At 40.6% G+C, this 12,925-nt stretch overlaps 1 long non-coding RNA gene across 1 annotated transcript in view; it reads left to right on the top strand.

Annotated features, from left to right (window-relative positions):
• LOC110131304 (uncharacterized) overlaps nucleotides 1-8,298 on the top strand; it is a 38,083-nt gene extending 29,785 nt beyond the window's left edge. Inside the window, exon 3 of the long non-coding RNA XR_011490642.1 lies at nucleotides 5,748-8,298. This is a non-coding gene — a long non-coding RNA (uncharacterized lncRNA). The remainder of the gene's footprint in view (nucleotides 1-5,747) is intronic.
• The last annotated feature ends 4,627 nt before the right edge of the window (nucleotides 8,299-12,925 follow it).

Below are 12,925 nucleotides of genomic sequence, written 5' to 3'. Positions count from 1 at the left end.
CTGACGTGAAGAACTGACTCATTGGAAAAGACCTTGATGCTGGGAAAGATTGAGGGCAGTAGGAGAAGGGGACAACAGAGGATGAGATGGTTGGATGGCCTCACTGACTCGATGGACATGAGTTTGAGTAAGCTCCAGGAGTTGGTGATGGACAGGGAAGCCTGGCCTGCTACTGTCATGGTGTCTCAAAGAGTTGGTCACAGCTGAGCTACTGAACTGAAATCTGAGGATGGGGAAGTGAACTCCAAAGTTAGACTTTGTTCTGGGGTGGGAAGGAGGAAGAGGTGTATTGATTCCAGTGACATCTGGTAAGAAGATACTGCAGCTACAACAAAGATGGCCGGTATTTATTTGAGGTCATACAATGTTCAAGGAAAGCCAGAGGTTTTAAGAGATCAGTTTCTCCCATGTTATTCCCAGCTTCATTTTGAGACACAGGGCTTCTAGTCTAGTGTGCTAGTTGCTCAGTCTTGTCTGACTCATTGCCACCTCATGGACTGTAACCATGAACTGTAACAGGTTCCTCTGTCCATGAAATTCTCCAGGCAAAAATACTGGAGTGGGTAGCCATTCCCTTCTCCAGGGGATCTCCCCTACCCAAAGATTGAATCAGGGTCTCCTGCACTCCTGGCTGATTCTTTACTGCTGAGCCACCAGGGAAACTCTGGTCTAGAGGTGTCAGAACAGGTCCTGCCATGATCCGCCCATCAGTCCCTCCTCATCCCTCAAATCTTCTGAATCACAGTTCAAGCAGCCATCCTTCCTTTTTCCCTGCCCCATCCTCTTAGTGTGGATGAGGAGGACCAGAAAGAAGAAGGCGGACCAGGAGGAGAAGGAGTTTGAGAATTTAAAAATCATCGTCTCCAGATGGACTATTTAAAAGAAAATCAGATCTTAAGTGTTCAGCTTAACTGCTGGCTAGAACATCTTCTACAGTATACTGGTTCCAGTACATGCTAAACCAGTGTCCATCTCTCCCTTCAAGTTCAGTCTGTTTTTTTAAATACCCTTTTAAGATAGGACAAATGGAATATTTCCTGCTGTATCAGTAAACAAGGATGTCACAGTCACCAGTGATTGCAACCACCACAATGGTGAGCTGGTGAGTCCCGAGGAAACTCAGGATGTGAAAAACAGTGGATACAGGTCCCAGATAGCCGAGGTGCACACCAAAGCAATGATTTCAGTAAGCCCAGTCTCTTGTATCTTCCCATACACAGAAAAGCACTAAATTACTTAACTGGGAATATCTGGTTTTACTTTAATTAAAATAATCTTTTGATGTTCAGATTACCTGCTCTTTGTTGCTAAACATGGTTCCCCACCCCATCCCCATCCCTTGCCTCCTTGGAACAGTTCTTTTGGGGTTACTTAAGATGTTACCTCCTGGCTTGAGTCTTAAAAATTCCCACCAAATAAAACATAACTCTCAACTCTTAGGTTGTGCATATTTCTTTAAGTTGACAAATACTACTATTTCCTTTCACTCCCTTGTTTTTGTCCCAGGCTGCCAGTGGATAGAGAGTGGAGTGTCATTGATGAAGGACACAGTGGAGGAAGAGAAGGATTCCTCCAGTCATGCGGTGACATGGGAGTTAAACTGACATTCTCAAATAACTAATGTCTAAAACATATGGTATCTTTGAATTGAAAGATGGTAGCAGAGGCAAACTAGTATATATAGAATGGGCAAACAATAAAGTACTACTGTGTAGCACAGGTAACTACATACAATATCCTAGGGTAAATAATAATGCAAAAGAATATGAAAAAGAAAGTATATCTATATATTATATATACTATATATAGTATGGGCTTCCCTGGTGGCTCAGATGGTAAAGTGCCTGCCTGCAACGCGGGAGATCTGGGTTCAATCCCTGGGTCAGAAAGATCTGGAGAAGGAAATGGCAACCCACTCCAGTACTCTTGCTTGGAAAATTCCATGGATGGAGGAGCCTGATGGGCTATAGTCCATGGGGTCATAAAGAGTCAGGCATGACTGAGCAACTTCACTTTCTTTCTTTCTTTTCTTTTATCTTATATGTAATATATATATATATATATATATATAAAACTAACTCATTTTGCTGTACAGAAGAAATTAACACAACATGGTAAATCAACTATATTTCAATAAAATTTTAAAAAGTTAAAAAAACAAAAACAAGAAAGAAGGAAAGTTTAAGTGTCCTACTAGTCCATGAAAAGAAAAATTTCTGCAACAATTTAAATCTGGGAATTCTGGGTTTAACTGAATGATACACAATTCAAATCATAATATGGGCCCTTGCATCACCAGATTTGTACAGATTTGCCTAGACACTTTATGAGCAGCCTAGACAGCATATTAAAAAGCAGAGACATTACTTTGCCAACAAAGGTACATCTAGTCAAAGCTATGGTTTTTCCAGTAGTCATGTATGGATATGAGAGTTGGACTATAAAAAAAGCTGAGCACCAAGGAATTGATGCTTTCAAACTGTGGTGTTGGAGAAGACTCTTGAGAATCCCTTGGACTACAAGGAGATCCACCCAGTCAATCCTAAAGGAAATCAGTCCTGAATATTCAGTGGAAGGATTGATGCTGAAGCTGAAACTCCAATACTTTGTCAGCTGATGTGAAGAACTGACTCGTTTGAAAAGACCCTGATGCTGGGAAAGATTGAAGGCAGGAGGAGAAGGGGACGACAGAGGATGAGATGGTTGGATGCCATCACCGACTCGATGGACATGAGTTTGTGTAAACTCCGGGAGTTGGTGATGGACAGGGAGACCTGGCGTGCTGCAGTCCATGGGGTCGCAAAGAGTCAGACACAACTGATTCACTGAACTGATATGAATTGTGAAGAGTGACCAAGAATGTTCACCATGAAAACTGAAACAGGTTTATGAAATTGTCCATACTTGGTGAGCTACAAATGGAAGTTACTTCCTTTCTCCCACCTCTGCATTACAAATCTGCCTTTGGGCCCCTCTCTCCTGCTTCTATAACAACATTCTGAGCAGATGCCTTGGCCTTCCATTACCTTTTGGGTATCAATACATCATTTTTAGTTATTCAAGTTTTGCTCCAATCTCCAAAGGATATTTCCACATCTCAAAGTTGACCACACCATTTCTGTACATTCTAACTGTGACATGTTTGGATTTACAATGAGTCACAACTTCAGTCTCAAAGCTTCTTTCAGTTTATGAGCTCTCTCCTGTGGGGCCTGGGAGGCAACAGGTCACCTCACTCTTGTGTCTTTCCCAGTTGCCTCCTCCAAGACCCCTCATCACTTCACGCTGCTGATGCTCCAGGATCAGGAAAGGGTGGAGGAAGGAGAGGAAAGGCTACCTTCTCCCGGGAATGATGCTCCTGCCATAGGCAAGTGGGCGTCCTGTCCTGACAAGCACTGCACTTCAATCCTACTAGATTTGGGAATCCCCTTCCCCACTCCACCCCCTTCTCCAGCACTGCACAGTTTCCTAACTCAACAGTAGATTCTCTGGCTAACATTTTCCTTACATTCACCACTCAACTCCAGCCCCAAGGATATTCACTGAGGAGCAACTGCTGATGTCACATTCTTTCCTGATGAGTCACTCTGGCTGCCTTCCAGGCTGCTGCCTCTGGCTTTGGGAAATGTTACACTTCTTTTGCCCACTGAATTCTTTAGGACCAGCCCCTCCCCTGGCAGCTGCAAGCTTTGCTCAGATTCTCAAGCAACTCCAATCCTAGACTTTGACTCTCTCAGGGAAGAATCAATCACCCTCATAGCAGCCAGCCAACCACCCCCAAATCCCAGGGATCACAAACTCCCAAGGATGCTGGGGAAGTATGCTGTGTTTGGAAGCCTGAGTTCCTGTAGCTTCCTGAGCACCCCACTGGGTAGAGAAACATATTTTCCTGTTTCTAAAAAGCTGGCATGCTGTGGTGTGGATCATCCACATCACACCCTCTATCATACTTTGTTCTCAGCTTTGGGACCTGAGCCAAAGCCTCCAAGAGGAAAGCCTCACCTTAATATCCTGCTGCAACAGTATGACTCACAGCAACCCTACAAGAGGGCACTTAAGGTGGCACAAGAGATTCAGTGCACATACACAACCAGGATCTAATACAATTCTGAAACTGATGTTGAAAAACTCGGCCTCCATGCACTGATGCTGAATCAAATCTTAGAGACAGAGTTTTGGGTGAAGTAGAAAAGAATAGGTTTACTACTTTGCCAGGCAAAGGGGGACATAGTGGGCTGGCACCCTCCAAAAACTGTATGTCCCAACCTGGGAGATTTGGTGAAGAGGTTTATAGCAATGGTTTAAGGATGGGGTTGCTGATAAAATTAGAGTGTGTGCAGGGCCTGCACTCTTTTAATCTGGCCTTAGGGAGTCTCCTGACAAGCTTTGAGGTTATCAAAGGCTCTCTTGGAACATCTTCCATTTGGTGGGGGTTTTAGTTCTTCAGAAGAGCTCAAAGATATTGTTATGCATGTCCCTTGAGGGGGAACCAGGAACCTGTCCCAAGGCTATACCATTGTTTCTTGACTGCTCCTCCCTTGTTTCTGCATCCCTCCCTTTCCTGATTAGCAACTGTGAGAACCTTCGCTTTGGGACTCAGGGAGGTTCATGGAGGCTGGAGTCTGTTCCCTACAAAGAAAATGGGAGACACAGAAAGACTTCCATGCCCAGGAGCTCCACAGGGTCCTGCTAAATTTCAAAATTTGTAACTCTGAGCTGAAATCTTCCAGAAGGCATCTAGTTCAATTCTACAATTAATAGTTTAATTGATAGTAAAAGAATTCTCATAAAACTGTGTCCAAACTTGGCTTGAATTGCACAGGAGACAAGGACATTTCCACATCTCAAAGCTGACCACACCATGTCTGTACAGTTCTAATTGTGGTCGTGATTGTGTTTATATTGAGTCAAAATTGCCACGTAAATTTTCTTGCATTTTTCCTATTCATTCTCTAAAAACTAATAAAACCTGACCAGCTACTTTTCTGAATAGTAGCCTTTTAAGTTTTTTGTAAACAGTGATCATTTCCCTTAGCCTAAACGTCCCCAATTTTTGGCAAGTGTTCTTTATGGCAGGTTTCAACATTTCCATACTATTTTGGCCACCCTCCTTTTATTGTTTTCTAGTTTATCCAATGTCCTACTCACAATTAGGTAGCCAGAATTTATACCAACACCAGGAAGAATGAAAGAGGAACTCATTTCTGTTAAAAGTTAATCTCAAAAAAGGGTAAAATCATAACTCTTTTGTAGATATCAAGTGAATATGTATTAAAAGATCATTAAACAAATAATCAATAAAGAATGCAGGCAGAGATTATAATTGGTTGAAAAGAATTCAAAGAATGGACATTAATAGCTTGGGAATATTGAAATGATTGTGCCAGGAAGGCAAAGCCTTTGCTCTAAGATGATAAGGGTTTGATTTGATTTACACTTTTGCATTGGCTTCCGATGTACAGCAAGTTCAGCTGTGTGTGTGTGTGAGTGTGTGTGTGTGTGTGTGTACAGACTTTTATAGACTCTTCTCCATTTTGGTTATTACAGAATATTGAGGTGAATTCCCTGTGCTATACAGTAGGTCCTTGTTGTTTATCTATTTTACATATAGTAATGTGTTTGTATTCATCCCAAGCTCCTGATTTACCACTCACCCATGTTTCCCCTTTGGTAACTAAAAGTTTTATTTTGATATTTGTAAATCTGTTCTTGTTTTGTAAATAAGGTCCTTTATATCACATTTTTAGATTCCACATACATCTGCTGGATTACTGAAAAAGCAAGAGAGTTCCAGAAAAACATCTATTTCTGCTTTATTGACTATGCCAAAGCCTTTGACTGTGTGGATCACAATAAACTGTGGAAAATTCTGAAAGAGATGGGAATACCAGACCATCTGACCTGCCTCTTGAGAAACCTATATGAAGGTCAGGAAGCAACAGTTAGAACTGGACATGGAACAACAAACAGGTTCCAAATAGGAAAAGGAGTACGTCAAGACTGTATATCATCACCCTGCTTATTTAACTTATATGCAGAGTACGTCATGAGAAACGCTGGGCTGGAGGAAGCACAAGCTGGAATCAAGATTGCCGGGAGAAATATCAATAACCTCAGATAGGCAGATGGCACTATCCTTATGGCAGAAAATGAAGAACTAAAGAGCCTCTTGATGAAAGTGAAAGAGGAGAGTGAAAAAATTGGCTTAAAGCTCAACATTCAGAAAACTAAGATTATGACATCCAGTCCCATCACTTCATAGCAAATAGATGGGGAAACAGTGGAAACAGTGACTGACTTTATTTTTTGTCTCCAAAATCACTGCAGATTGTGATGCAGCCATTAAATTAAAAGATGCTTACTCCTTGGAAGGAAATTTATGACCAACCTAGACAGCATATTTAAAAGCAGAGACCAACAAAGGTCCATGTAGTCAAGCCTATGGTTTTTCCAGTGGTTATGTATGGATGTGAGAGATGGACTATAAAGAAAGCTGAGTGCTGAAGAATTGACGCTTTTGAACTGTGGTGTTGGAGAAGACTCTTGAGAATCCCTTGGACTGCAAGGAGATCCAACCAGTCCATCCTAAAGGAGATCAGTCCTGGGTGTTCATTGGAAGGACTGATGCTGAAGCTGAAACTCCAATATTTTGGCCACCTCATGCGAAGAGCTGACTCATTGGAAAAGACCCTGATTCTGGGAGGGATTGGGGGCAAGAGGAGAAGGGGACAACAGAGGATGAGCTGGCTGGATGGAAGGGGACAACAGAGGATGAGATGGCTGGATGGCATCACTGACTTGATGGACATGAGTCTGAGTCAACTCCGGGAGTTGGTGAGGGACAGGGAGGCCTGGTGTGCTGCAATTCATGGGGTCGCAAAGAGTCGGACATGACTGAGCGACTGAACTGAACTGATAAGTGGTATCCTATGATACTCAAGCCATTTTTAAAGGAAGAATTGCTTTAAATTTGTGAGGCAAAGAGGCAGAAACCAGGTAAGAAATAGTTACCCAGCTCCCCAGAGCTTAGTGCTGAGTTGTGTTGGTAAAACACAGCTGAGAGCTTGCTCACTGGGAAAGGAGGACACCACTTCCATGGAACTCTGTAGTACCTCCAAGTCGGAGCAGGAAGGTCAGAGACAATTGACAATGGGAAGTTGATTTAAGACGACGGGAGTTTCGACACAGGGACTTGATTAGGGTTGGGTCAGGATCACACACAACAGTCCAGGACTGTTGGAAGCAGTTCCTGCAGGACAGGAATTCCAAGAATCTGAGGGCTGGAGCTACTGATGCTCTCCTCTGAAAAATGGATGGGACTTCCATAAAGGTCTTGTCACGAACCAGCACATCTGCAAATATAAAGGCAGTGTGGTGGGAGTGGGGTGGGCACCCAAGCAGATGCTGACATCACTGGCAGGGGGGTGGAGTTTCTATTCTCAGTGTCCTTCCTGACTGTGAGGGCATCTGGCCTCACAGTCAGCAGAAAGAGCACGTCACAGCTAGTAGGTTTAGGGCACCAGCCCAGAAGAGGAATCCAGATGAATTTCTTGAGGTACAGACCACAGGGGCCACACTAAGAGTAACATTTTTATTGTGGTTTTGGTTTTTTTAAAAAATATGCTTACACTCTTGGCCAAGAGTTCAAATGGATTCTGAGTGTATCCTAATCTTAGAACAGAATAATAATTCCAGGAAGAAAATGATAACAAAAATAATAAATATAAGGCACTAGGAAAGTATTACATTTAATAATAAAGAGGATGGTTTCAATAAATTGGTATGCTAAACACTACTAAAACTTCCCAACAGTCAAGTCTCTGTCTTCTGAATCATTCAGGACCAACAGCTCTACTTACCAGCCCCCTTGCAAACAGCAAAGCCACGTGCTTAGTTATGAATAATGCAGTCACACAGAGAGGAAGTAACTGCTGAGTGTCACTTCTGGGCTGAGGTGATGAAAATCTATGGTATAAAGTTCCAGCTGGTCCTTTTCCACCCATAGAGCTTATGGGGCTGTGTACAGTAAGTCCCTTAGATACAAACCTTCAAGTTGTGAATTTTCAAAGATGTGAATGTGCATTCCATCAACATCAGGCATGACTGTAATTGCAGCTTGCCCACCTTCTGCTATTGCTGATGATGCTTCAGCTCTACCATCTCCCACCTCCGCTCCTTCTTCTAGACAGGAACACTTCTTTCCTATTCACTCGATACCAGCCTCTGTATGCCAGGTAATACTGAACTACCGTACTTTTCATGGTACTGTACTAAGAGATTAAAAGCACTTTATTTTTCTGTGTTTGTCTTTTATGTGTTATCTGTGTGAAAAGAATATTAACCTATTACAGTATAGTATTATATAGGAGATTGTGTTAATTGGGTGCCTAGGCTAACTGTCGGATTTGCAGACAAACTGGACTTTCAAGCATGCTCTTGGAACAGAACTTGTTCCTATGTAGAGGACTTACTGTAGTAAGACTCTGGAGCCACGAGATGGAACATTCTAGATCCCTGAATCTTCGGAAGAAAAATGTTCTGTAGAGTCACTGGACTTGTGGCAGACTTCCTGCAGGCAAGACAAGAAACACGTGTGTGTATGTGTGTGTTTGCAATGTATTTATTCCTGCAGTAAATCTTATTGTACATTATATACCAAGTTCTAAGAGTCACAAAACTGAGCAAGTGGTGACAAAGTGGGTGAAAAATAGAGATTAATGTTTAAAAAATCTGATAATGAGGAAAAGGAGGAAACAAGGGGAATTTTCAAGGTCTTAAAAGCAAACACACATTTTTGATATTTGATTTTACTAATATAAAATTGAGATGCTATAGCAGCATTATGAGAGTCTAAGTTAACTTGTTTGGTTTTTAGATCATACAATTAACCCATTTTGAGTGGATAATGCCACTTTTTATCTTCCGATCCCCACGTTTGAATGGAAACTCATATCTGAATTTACACATTTGGTGATTTGCCAAGAATTTGACCTCATTGCCAGGAATCTGATCTCATTGAAACTAAGGTCTTATATGAAATCACTCTATTGTTTTCTAAAATATTTTCTATGACGTGTCTGCTCTAGATTATTGAAATATATTTAGGCATCACTTGATGTAAGAAATACTTTAAATTGCTTTTGATTTATCATACACTATTTTCTAGAGCAATTATTTTTAAACTTCTTTCCACCAATTGCCAGTTCAGTACAGTGTGTTCTCATAATTCCAGGAAGTAGTGTTATGGTTGTCAGGATGATGGGTTGCATAATCAGTAACAGTAAATAGGCTGATTCTTTGAAGCTATTCCTGCTGGAAGGTGTGTAAGAATATCCACGGGAAGGTGCCAAAGTCTACCTGCCAACAACTGAAACCCAGGAGTTGAAAGAGTCAGGGAGATAAATAAGGAAATGTGCTATAACTGTCTTGAAATATTGAAATATTAGCCTGGGAGGCATTGTGAAAGTACACAGTGATCCCTTGTTTCACGTGGCAATGTGTTCTGGTACGAAAAAGAGTGATCAATCTTTAACCCACTTTTGCTGCTGGTTTCGGAGTGTGTGCTTTGTAAAAATAAGTCAATATAGAGGAAAAAAAGATCCTCTGCTAATTCAGTGTCTGGTGTGTGGTGGGTACTCAATAGATGTTTGGTAATAAGGCAATGGATGAATCAATCAATGCAGTCATGAAGCAATTGGTCTAAAAGATGAAAACCTGTCTGTTTGTAAAATTTAGATAGAGCTTGAAAAACCAGGGTTCTACTTTGCACTGGAAAAATCTTAGACTGTTAGTGGGTGATTTCTCTTCCTTGAAAAGAAGGGAGCTGGACTGATAGGTTCAGGCTTGAATAGGGACTTGCAGAGCTGGACTTGAAGGTGGAGAATCCATCTCTTGACTGTAGGCTCCAGTGGCTGAGCCAAGAAGAGGCTGTGCTTTGAGAGGCAGTCCCAGGAAGAAGCCAGGTTAGAAGAAAGGCAGATGGCCAGAAGTTCTCTCTAAAAAAAAAAAAAAAAAAAAAAATCAGAGCAAGGCAATGGAACAGAAATCAGGAAAAAACTGGAAGGCTAGAAGCTAAACAAATTCTTGGAAGTAAAGCATCATACTTACAATAACTTCTTAGAGGATGAGGTAAGCACGCTGTTGTAGAGATTGCTAGTGGGATCCCAGTACCTTGTCTTCCTTCCTTATTTTGTAATAACAGCCCTGGTGGTCAGTGAACACTCTGCAGACCAGGAAGAAGTAAGGGCATTCTCCATCCTTTCTTGCAGCTGATTACAGCCAAGAGATGACAGTTTGGCCCACCTGCTGTAGCAAAAGTGGTGTGCTACTTTAAAGGCACTGTCTATTCCTTTCCTGTATTTTCCCTCCATCCTGTTATGTGAAATGCAAATGTGAAGGCTGGTGCTCTAGCAGCCACTTTGGACCATGACTATTGCTTTAGAGAAGGCCGAGTGGAAACTAACAAGGAGCCTTGGTTTGTAAAGGCTTCATGAACTTGGATTGCTTATTCCTGGATTCATTTTACATAGAAAAATAAAAAGTCCATCTTATTCAAGTCACTGGTTTTTGACTCTGTGCTACAGTTGCTATAGAGCACAGTTGGATTTGGTAGTTACAAATATTTCTCCATTTACTCTCTCTCTCTCTAAAAAAAAAAAGAGTTGTCTTGAATGTAATAGAAAGATTTTCTAGAATATCCCTAGAAATTAAAAGTTTGATAAGCATTGGTACTGACATAATAATCACTGACAGAGCTGTCACTACACCTGAAATTTTATTTGGTTTTATACCACATTAGAAAGCAGAATATATGTGAAAAGATGGCTTTTATATTTTCTAATGAATTGATGGTAATAATCACATAATTCTAGTTTAGCTATAAACTTTGGCCATTCCTCTAATTTTTCGGATGAAAAGGCTGAGATAATCACTGGACCAAAGGAAAAAATTGATTTATGATACAATTGAGATTAGCAGCTAGTTAGACTGGTTTCTAGGCCCATGTCTTTCTATTCTACTATGATGCTAATATTTCAAAAGGGATAACATGTCCTTATTTCTGTCAAAATGTAATTGCTTAAGTGCTCTTGAAGCCAATAGATATATTCAGTGTATACATTGAAAGCCTAGAAATCTATCTTTCAAAAAATTTAAATCATAAACTTAAAATTTTGATTTCCATCACTGTAAGTTTATAACAACTTACACTCCCACCAGTAATATACTTTTACATTTATGTTCTAAGACACAGATAACACTCTATATTAGTGTTTTAAAATGTTCCACTCTGGTAGATATAGCCTTTATAGAAAACAAACTGATACATCCCTTCCTTAAATTTTTATCTTATTTTGATGTATAGTTGAATTCACCTTTTCATTCGACTGTAATTTATTAATATCATTTGTTGTAGAGAGAATAGAGAAATAGTATCTACTTTCCTATAGTCTGGGGGATCAAGATTTATTTCTTCTTGTTAATAGTTTAGAAATGATTGTTTCAGAAGTCCAACTTAATTGAATTATATTGTTAATTTTTAAGATTGTAGTTATATTTAAGAAAATCTCTGTCCAGTTTATTTCAAATGGAAGCTGTATGATTTCACAGCATTTCAAGTGTCCTTATACTGTGACTAATATTAACCAGAATGCCAGTGTCATTCATTATGGGGCCAATGTCCTCATTGTAGTGGCATAATATGAATTGCACATTATTTTAATTGATGTTAGTATTTCATGTTAAGTCAGCAAGAAATTAATAAGATTGTGACTAGGTAAGATATTGTTGTTCAGTTGCTCAGTCATGTCCAACTCTTTGTGACACCATGAACTGCAGTATGCCAGGCTTCTCTGTCCTTCACTGTCTCCTGGGTCTTGCTCAAACTCATGTCTGTTAAGTCAGTGATGCCATCCAACCATCTTGTCCTCTGTCATCCCCTTTTCCTCCTGCCTTCAATCTTTCCCAGCATCAGAATCTTTTCTAATGAGTCTGCTCTTTGCATCAGGTGGCCAAAATGTTGGAGCTTCAGCTTCAACATCAGTCCTTCTAATGAATATTCAGGATTGATTTCCTTTAGTATTTGCTGATTTGATGAGCTTGTAGCCCAAGGGACTCTCAAGAGTCTTCTCCAATGCCATAGCTTCTTCGTCATTCAGCCTTCTTCATGGTCCAACTCTCATATCCACACATGACTACTGGAAAAACCATAGCTTTGACTAGATGGGCTTTTGTTGGCAAAGTAATTATGTCTCTGCTTTTGAATATGCTGTCTAGGTTGGTCATAGCTTTTCTTTCAAGGAGCAAGTGTCTTTTAATTTCACAGCTGCAGTCACTATCTGCAGTGATTTTGGAGCCCAAGAAAATAAATTCTGTCACTGTTTTCATTGTTTCCCCATCTATTTGCCATGAAGTGATGGGACTGGATGCCATGATCTTAGTTTTTTGAATGCTGAGTTTTAAGCCAAATTTCTCACTCTCCTCTTTCACCTTCATCAAGAGTTTCTTCAGTTCTTTTTCACTTTCTGCCATAAGGGTGGTGTCATCTGCATATCTGAGGTTATTGATATTTCTCCCAGAAATTTTGATTCCAGTTTGTGCTTCATTCAGACTGGTATACTGCATGATGTACTCTGCATATAAGTTAAACAAGAAGGGTGACAATATACAGCCTTGATGTAGTCCCTTTCCCAATTTGGAACCAGTCCATTGTTCCATGTCCAGCTCTAAGTGTTGCTTTTTGACCTGCATACAGGTTTCTCAGAAGTCAGGTAAGGTGGTCTGGTATCCCCATCTCTTGAAGAATTTTCCACAGTTTGTTGTGATCCACACAGTCAAAGGCTTTGGCATAGTCAATGGAACAGAATTAGATGTTTTTATGGAATTCTCTTGCTTTTTCTATGATCCAACGGATGCTCACAATTTGATC

The sequence above is a fragment of the Odocoileus virginianus genome, chromosome 12, assembly GCF_023699985.2.
Source record: "Odocoileus virginianus isolate 20LAN1187 ecotype Illinois chromosome 12, Ovbor_1.2, whole genome shotgun sequence".
Classification (NCBI taxonomy): Eukaryota; Metazoa; Chordata; class Mammalia; order Artiodactyla; family Cervidae; genus Odocoileus; species Odocoileus virginianus.
The sequence above is the reverse complement of the archived record's forward strand: the minus strand, read 5'-3'. Positions and strand labels throughout refer to the sequence as shown.